We start from the raw sequence: 9,061 nt of genomic DNA, 5'->3' as shown, positions 1-9,061 counted from the left end.
TATTTTTTAAAGAAGTAAATAAAGTTGTGTTTGTGAGTGGATTATGTATGTTTGGAACCTGGGAAGTATTTTGCTATGTAAGTTACATTAAACATGATATTTATAACAGAAATACCATCTGCAGTACTATTGACAATAGCCAGAAGAAACTATGGTATACCTACACAATTGAATACTACACAGTTTGCAGGAAACTGACATCATGAAATTTGCTTATAAATGGATGTACAGGGAAGAATATCATGCTCAATGAAATCAGTCAGAAGGAAAGGTGTATACCGATTGGACTACCCCATTTTTTGGATATAAAAAACCAGAGTATGAGACTAATACCCAATGATAGCAGAAACACAGGCCAGGAGAATTGGTCAATTGTTGGATGCTTGCCACAAGTGCTGAAGGCGAGCATTTGTAATAAAGAAGGGACTGCTATGACAATGATAGTTGGAAGTGATTACTCTGGGTGAGAACTGAGTCCTGAAAGTAGGCCAATGAATAAACGTGAGAACCTCTCTCTCTCTGTATTACAATCCGTAATGCCCAAAGGATGAGAGAGAGAGAGAGAGAGAGAGAGAGATAGAGAGAGAGAGAGGTGCCTGCCATAGTGTAGAGAAAGTAGGCTGTCAGGTGGGGTTTGGGGTTGGGAGAGGGAGTGGTGGGAGAGAAACTGGGGACATTAGCAATGGAACTGTATACTAGTGGAGGTTAGGTGTTAAAATATCCTATGATTGAAACTGAATCATGAAAAGGTTTGTAATATGTGTCTCCTGCAGATTCAATACAAAAATATGATATTTAGTTTCTACCAGCATCACTAACCTATGAATTTGCTGAAATTTACTTTTATCACCTTGGCTGGGCTCATTACATGGATGTCTGTGTGGTAAAACTTTTTCCATTTTATGCGGACTGAAGAGACAAAAATCATAGGGTTGGGACTTCTGGTGGAAGGAGAGAAGAGCACAAAACACCCTGTTGACCACACCTCAGTAGGGTCACCTAACTTGCCTAATGACAGACCTCCTTCAATGATTTCTTCTTTTGTAATGTGGAAAAATGAAAAGACATTGCAGGCTGACAGGGGGTTGTCCCCTTCAGTAAACACTGTTTTCTTTTTGATCAGAATTGTTTAAAGATTATTTGAAAAATTTGGAGCTTACTGATTTGTTCTCATATATTTCCCCTACATAGTGTCAGTGGGCATTGATCTAGGAAGGCCAGCATGAAAAACTTGAGGTGTATGTCTTAACCACCAATGCCAACACTACTGTAAGTATGGAACCCAAAGTACAATAGTAAAACTTCAAAATGTGTTTGTCAAGGAAATCGGTGGGAATGCAGGGAGAAATGTGTAATCTGTTGGTGGAAGCATGCAGACACTGGTGGTGTGATTAGAATTGGAATATTGTATGACAAATCTCCATTATAAATGACTTTGAAAATCAAAATTGCCTAAATTTTAAAAAAAAGAGAAGTCAACTTACGTCTATATTTCAAGAAAGCTTGTCTTAGCAAATTTTGGCAGGGAGACCATAGTTGGTAGAGAGAGGGAGAAAGAAAGGGAGATTTGACAGTTGGGAAGAGAAGCCTGGATATCATGGAAGAGATGAAAGCTAATCTTAGAAGATTTGGAGCCATCAGAGTTTAGTGAGTTAAATGGTGAGAACATTGCAGTTTAGATACTTAAATAGTGAGATTGGTTTCAGTCATCACCACTGTATATATAGAAAGAGTTCAAAGACCTCACAGACATTCAGGCTATAATAACTAACAAGGGAAGCGTTTTTTTCCTGAAGCACTATGTAAGGATAATATATTGCCAGGAAAATGATAAAAATTTGGTTCTCTTTTTCAGAGATTAATATATTAGAGATGAAAATTTTATACAAAGGAATCTATCATCTTGCCCTGTTGCTCTGTTTTCTTGTCATCATTCCATTCTCCACCATGACCCTACCTAATCAGGGCTTGCCACATTTCTCAGCAGTATCACCACATAGCCTAAGAGCATGTGTTAACTGCCGGTAGCTCACAGCTCTCATGTTTGCCCCCCATCCAAGTCAGAGCCATCCTTCTGAAACCATGGATATTTGCTGAAGGCCCGTTCTTCCTTGAAGTGGCAGTCATGGTTTACCTCTTCTTAATCATTGTGTTTACAAATTTAGATGAATGTCACAATACTAGTGACAGGGATTTTCCAAACTATGGTAAGCATAAACATTTCCCTTTCCCCCACGAATTTTGGGCTAGTTATTTTCTATCCACTGCTAATAATTTGTGATAATGAGGAAACAGAACTGAAGTAAAAACAGGGACATTTGTCAATTTGGTGCCATGACTAATCAGTCTTAGTATAAGTATATATTTCTAGAAAAAAAAAGCAGAAGAAAAGGAGTTGGTTTCTAGCAAAGAATGCCAAAACTCTGCCAAGAAATCCTTTGAAAATAAAAATTCTGACTATGTACTGAACATGATTGACACTCAATGCCTCTTTTGCAGACCACAACACCCGAAAGGAGAGAGAGAACAAAAGGGAATGCCCTGCCACAGAGGCAGGGTGGGATGGGGGGTATTGGTGTGGGAGGGATACTGGAATCCATGGTGGTGAAAAATGGGCACTGGCGGAGGAATGGGCACTTGATCATTGTATAATCGAAACCCAAGCACAAAAATTTGTAAATGTACAACTGTACATCATGGTGTTTCACTAATAAAAATTTTTAAAAAAATAAAGTAAAAATTTTTTTTTGTCTGCGAGAGATCAGCAGATGGGAACCTGAGTGAAGGCAAAAGATTACATTGGTTGACTTTTATTTTTCCTTGAGTATATTAATTTGATTTTGGAGTCAATTTATATGAGAGTTCATCAAGACACAGAAATTTTTAGCGCTTCTCTTGTTTAAAAGTATAGTGATACACCATATCTCTATCTCACATTCTTTTTATTTCTGATAGTTTGACAAAAAAGATACCTCAAAATCTTAGATAAATGTAAATTATTTAAATACTTTTTTGATTATGTAAAATTACCTTATAGAATTACATTATAGAATTTCATAAATTTTAGGATTATGCAGAATCATATTACATGTGCATGTATCATATTACACTCACTACTGAAAGGCCTACTCTGTCATTCACCATTGTTCAGTTTTTCCACTTTGATTATACTTTTCGATCTGGTAACTAAATAGTCTCATAATTCTAAAGTTTGTTTTTATTGCTTTGAAAAGATTAAAATTATGCAATTTTCAACATTGGATGAAACTAGAGGATATCATGCATGTAAAGTTAGCCTTAAATAAATGAACAGATACAGAGAGATTTTTCTCATATGTGGGATGTAAAGACACACAGCAAGGTAGAAACAAAGGTTCAAGAGCAATTTAAGGGGAGAACTGATCCACACAATTGAGTCAGGGGATTGAGAGTGAGGGATTATGGAGGATTGGGGGAGAGGAAGGGTTTATTCTTTGAGAGAATGAGGAGTGTCATGTTGGAATTATGTGTATGAGAAACCATTGTTAATTGAATTATGAATTATAGAATATAAATAATGTTTTAGATGTTTGTCTGTCTCATTTTATTCTTTTAATTTGTTTTCTCCATATGCCACATATGCATGAACTTGTAGGATGCCTATCTTTCTCTGCCTGGTTTATGTCACTAAACATAATTTCCTCATGTTATCCATTTTATATACAAATAATAAGAAAATTTCACTTCATACAACTGATTAGTATTCCATTGCTTTACCACCTTTCATTTTCAAAATTTGTGGTTTAAAAGATACAAATATTGGTTTTAACAATGCTCTGGTGTTTTAAAATTTTTAGTTTAGTGAAGCTAAATAGATTTTACTGAAAAACACTCAGAAACTTGTGAAACAGGTGTAGGGTGGAATGGAATAATTGTTCAAGCGAGAACAGTCATTTAACAAAGCAAGCAAAGAGAGACATAGAGAAAGGAAGCACGGTATTTCTTGTTATGAGATCAAATCTTGAGGACCGAGCCCACTCTGGTAGTCTAGGAATAAGAACTTATAGTGGTATGAACGTAACTTGTGCACTTTAGGGGAGAACCTGAGTGAAACTATTATAAGTATGTTCAGGATCATGATAAACTGGAGTCTGCACTTGGAGTGAGGTGGGTAGAGAGTTCTTTGGGGAGATCTGAACTATGGAGAACAGTAATATTATAACATTAATGATAGTATCTTACCGTGGGATTCCAAAAAAATCTGTAACAGTGGCATCAGAAATGATAACATTCTTAGGTATTTGGATTTCCTGTGGAAACAACGGGAAAGCTGAGTTTATGCTCTGGATGCATCCACCTGAAACAAGGTCAACAAATCATGAATGAAAAATTAAAAGTTACATGGATCAAGGATTCTAATCCCAGTGGAAGGCTAGATTTCGGGTGGACAATTTCTACTGATGGCCTGATGTAGATTCTGATCCTGGGATACGTAACAGAAAGGAGGTAGTGACAGGTGTCCTCAGAAGTGAAGCCTCTGAGACAGAATTCATTCATGACAACTTATGGGTTATCAAAATTTGCTCATGGCTGCTACCATTATAAAATGCTATTCAATGGTTCTGTGGTTTCAATTTACTGTGTCAATGTAAAGATGAAGTTTCCAAATGGAAGGTAAAAATCTGAGGCCCTCAAGATGATGAATCATAGTGAGGGGGGAGCTGGAGCTATAGTACAGCAGGTAGGGCATTTGCCTTGCACACAGCATACCCAGGTTAGATTCCCAGCATCCTGTATGGTCCCCCCAAGCACCGTGAGGAGTAATTCCTGAGTGCAGAGCCAGGAGTAACCACTGTGCAACGCCACGTGTGACCCAAAAACGCAAGAAAATGATGATCTGGGATTGATCCTTAGCATTGCAAACAGCATTATTTTTTAATTTTTAATTTTTTTCTTTCTTTCTTTCTTGCTTGCTTGCTTTTTTATTTCCCTTAGCTTTAATGTCATGAAGGGATCTTCCCACATTTTTCTTCATATATCTTAAGAATTCAGGTATGATAGTGAGGCCTTTAATACATTTGATCTGACTTTGTGCCTGGCACTATAAAGAGGTCTGAGTTCATTTTTTTTGCATGTTGCTGTCCAGTTTTCCCAGCACCAGTTGCTGAAGAGACTTCCTAGCTCAACTTCATATTTCTTGAGCATTTATGAAAGATTAGGTAATAATAATCTGAGGGCCAGCGTCAAGATATTTGACTATATTCCATTGATCTGAGGCCTGTCTTTATCTGAATATCATGGTATTTGGATGACTACAACTTTGTAGTAGGGATTGAAGTTGGGGAAGGTGTTCCCTTCTTTTTACCAAAGATTGCTTTAGCTCTTCATGGGAGTTTATGGTTTTGTATGAGTTTCAAGAGTGTTTAATCTATTTATTTGAAAAATGTTATGGGTATCCTTATAGAAAGTGCATTAAATCTTTATAGAGCTTTGGGGTGTATTGCCATTCTGACAGTGTTAAACCTCTCAATCCATGAGCATGGGATGTGATTCCATTTCCTCATATACTCTCTTATTTTGTGAAGTAGTGTTTTGTAGGTTTTTTTTTTTGGTATAGTTCCTTAAGTAAACCCTGAGTATTGCTGGATGTACCTTCCAAAACAGAAAGAAAATGTCAATACTGATTGAATGGTACTAAGAAATTGTTTTTAATTTTTAGACGTATTGTATTATGTATGCGTGCACATACACATGCATGCTTAATTCTTATCTATTGAAGAGATCTGCTGAAATTATTTGAAATTTCTTTCAAAATGGAGAGAGAACATAAGGGTTGATAGCACAGCGGGTAGGGCGTTCGCCTTACAAGCGGTCAACATGGCCGACCCGAGTTCGATTCCTCCGCCCCTCTCGGAGAGCCCGGCAAGCTACCGAGAGTATTCAATATGCCAGACACAGTAACAACAAAGTCTCCAATGGAGACGTTACTGGGCCCGCTCGAGCAAATCGACGATCAACCGGAGGGCCTTTACCTTTACCTTTACCTTAACCTTTTTAGTTGATTCCAATATACTCGATTTTCTGAGGTATTATTGTGAATGGGATTGTTTTTCTCTATCTCTTTTTTCTCTTTCATTATTAATATATGGGAAAGTCATGGCGTACCAGATATTGATTTTGCAATATGCTACTTTACTAAACAAATCTATTGTTCCCAGGAGCGTTTTTGGAGATTCTTTGGGATTTTCTATGTATAGTATCATATTATCTCCAAATAGTAAAAGCTTGAGTTCTTCCTTTTTTATATGGTTGCCCTTGATATCTTTTTTTTTTTTACCAAAATCATATGGCAAGTACTTCAAGTACTATGAAGAATAGGAGTTTTGAGAGTGGGTAACTTGTTTTGTGCCTGATTGTATTCTGGAATTCTATTTCATTGATTTCTGCTCCAAGCCTTTGGTTTTTCCCCCTTGAGAATAATACTTGCTGTGGGTTTGTGGTAGTTTGCTTTGACTATATTGAGGAAAGTACTTTCAACTCCCATTTTGTTGAGAGTTTTTCATCATGAATGGGTGCTGGATCTCATCAAATGCTTTATCTACATCTATTGATATGATCATATGACTTTTATCTTTATTTTATTGAGATGGTGTATTCTGTTGATTGACTAGAGAATGTTAAGCCATCCTTGCATCCCCAAGCTAAACCTACTTGGTCATAGTGTGTGATCTTTTGTTGAGTTTCTAGATTCTCTTTGCTGGTATTTTCTTGAAAATTTTTGTATCTGTATTCACAAAGGAAATAGGTCTGCAATTTCCTTTTTTTTGTGGTGTCTCTGTCGATTTGAGTATTAGGGTGATCTTTGCCTCACAGAAACTATTTGGGAGTATTTCTGTTTCTTCAATTTCCTGGAAAATCTTAAAAATGTTGGAAGCAGTTCCTCTTTAAAGGTTTGAAATAGTTCACTATTGAATCCATCTGGGACCTGGATTCTGTTTGGGGGTATAATTTTGACCATTATTTCAATTTCCTTGTTAGTGATAGGTCAAGTATTCCAAATCTTCTTGGTTCAGCCTTGGGAGGTAATTGGAATCCAATAATTTATAAATTTTTTCAAGATTCTCTCATTTCCTGCTGCAAAGATTCTCAAAATAATCTCTGATGATCCTATGGATTTCTGTACTTTCTATTAGGATACCCCCTTTGCATTTCTGATTCGATTTATTAGAATTCTTTCTCTTTGTTTCTTTGAGAGGCTTCTCATGGTTTAATGATCTTATTTATTTTCTCAAAGAACCAGTTTTTGTTCTTATTGGTCTTCTGGATTGTATTTTGGGATTCTAGCTCATTGATGTCTGGTACAAGTTTTATTATTTCCTTCCTCCATCCTAGTTTGGACTACTTTTGTTGGTTATTTTCCAAAATCTTGAGCTCTAATTTATTCTTGTAGGCCCTTTCTTTCTTCCTGATGAATTCTGGCAGAACTATAATCTTTCCTCTTAACACTGCTTTTGCTGTGTCCCACAAGTTCTGGTAGCTCGTGTCCTCATTCTCATTTGTTTATGGAAACTTTTTATTTCCTCTTTGATTCTTCCCTAAGCCATCGGTTGTTCATTACTTCCCTTAAAGAAAATATTTCCTTGCTGAGCTTCAGTCTGTTTGATCTATCGAGAAGTGACAAAGAAGTGTTGAAATCTCCTACTAGTATTGTGTTGTTATCAATGTTTTTCTATAAGTCTATTAGATGTTGTTTTAAAGTATTTTGCTGGTCTGTCATTAGGATCATATACATTGAGGAGGGTGAGTTCTTTCTGATGTACATATCCCATGATCATTAAGAAATGACCGTCACTGTCTCTGATAACCTTTAGTCTGAAGTTCTTGTGGTCTGATACTAGTATGGCCACTCCAGGTTTGCGGAGGTGATATTTTCTTGAAAACTTGTTTCCCAGCCTTTTACTTTTAGCCCATGGGTGCTTTGATTGTTCAGACATGTTTCTTGCAGGCAGCAGAATGTTGGGTTCAGTTTTCTAATTCATCTTCCTATTCTGTGCCTCTGAATTGGCACATTTAGTCCATTGACATTGAGAGAGATTGTTGTTTTGGGGATTTGTGCTCTCTTTATGTATAATTTTTGTACTTGTGGGGATTGTCTTAGCTTAAAGTATACCTGTTAATTCTTCTTGCAACAAAAATATGGAATGCTTTACAAGTTTGCCTGTTATCTCTGTACAAGGACCATGCTCATCATTGTATCATTTCAATTTTAATATATGTGTTATCAAACATATTAGGAGTTAATTTTTCCATATTTTTCTCTTCTTATTACTTTGACTGTTGTCCTTTCTCACTCCTATGGCAGACAATGATTGCTAATCAAGGAATGTATTTCAAAGCAGCATGAATAAATAGATTTAGAACTTTAATGTCCCAGAAATAAAAATATGGTTTTTACTATATTATCGTTTACCCTACCCCCAGGCATTAGTTTTACAAAATAATTCTTTTGGAAGATGGTATATGAGTTTGTTTAATGTTGTTCCCTGAATCCTTCATTAAGAACATTAAAATAGAGCCTTTTGCTATTCTCACCTCAGTCCTGTGTACATCTCCAGGAAAAGGTGGATGGTGTTGTCTGCATTTTGACCACCTTGAATGTATGTAGGATTTTTCTCCTGAAGGATGAGGTGAGGATCATATTGATGATTTCATTCCACCTTATTACAAGTTCCACTTGAATGGAAGGTGAGACTCATGAGGCTCCTATAAAGGACAGAACAAAGGGTCTCAGTGAAGTTTAATGGCCAACTCACATTAACAACATAGATGACTCAAAGTAACCTGTGTGCATCTTTGTGTGTAGTGAGTTTCATATCTACTGATAGTGATTGTCAGTCATGACACATGGGAAAAACAGACCTGTAATTAAAAAATCTAGTTCTCTGAGCAGAGTGGGGTCTCTGAGGTGATTGACCAAGTGCGTAGTAATTTATTACTAAGCACATAAGTATTTTGAATGATGTGTACTTTTCGATCTAAAATTAATTCCAAATATGTCTAAAACGACAGTGTCCTGACCTCG

General features: G+C 36.5%; 1 pseudogene; it reads right to left on the bottom strand.

Annotated features, from left to right (window-relative positions):
* Positions 1 to 8,169: 8,169 nt before the first annotated feature.
* On the bottom strand, positions 8,170 to 8,268 carry LOC130037124 (uncharacterized; annotated as a pseudogene).
* Positions 8,269 to 9,061: the final 793 nt, after the last annotated feature.

The sequence above is a fragment of the Sorex fumeus genome, unplaced genomic scaffold, assembly GCF_029834395.1.
Source record: "Sorex fumeus unplaced genomic scaffold, SorFum_2.1 ptg000070l, whole genome shotgun sequence".
Lineage (NCBI taxonomy): Eukaryota > Metazoa > Chordata > Mammalia > Eulipotyphla > Soricidae > Sorex > Sorex fumeus.
This window is presented reverse-complemented; position numbering and strand designations above follow the sequence as displayed.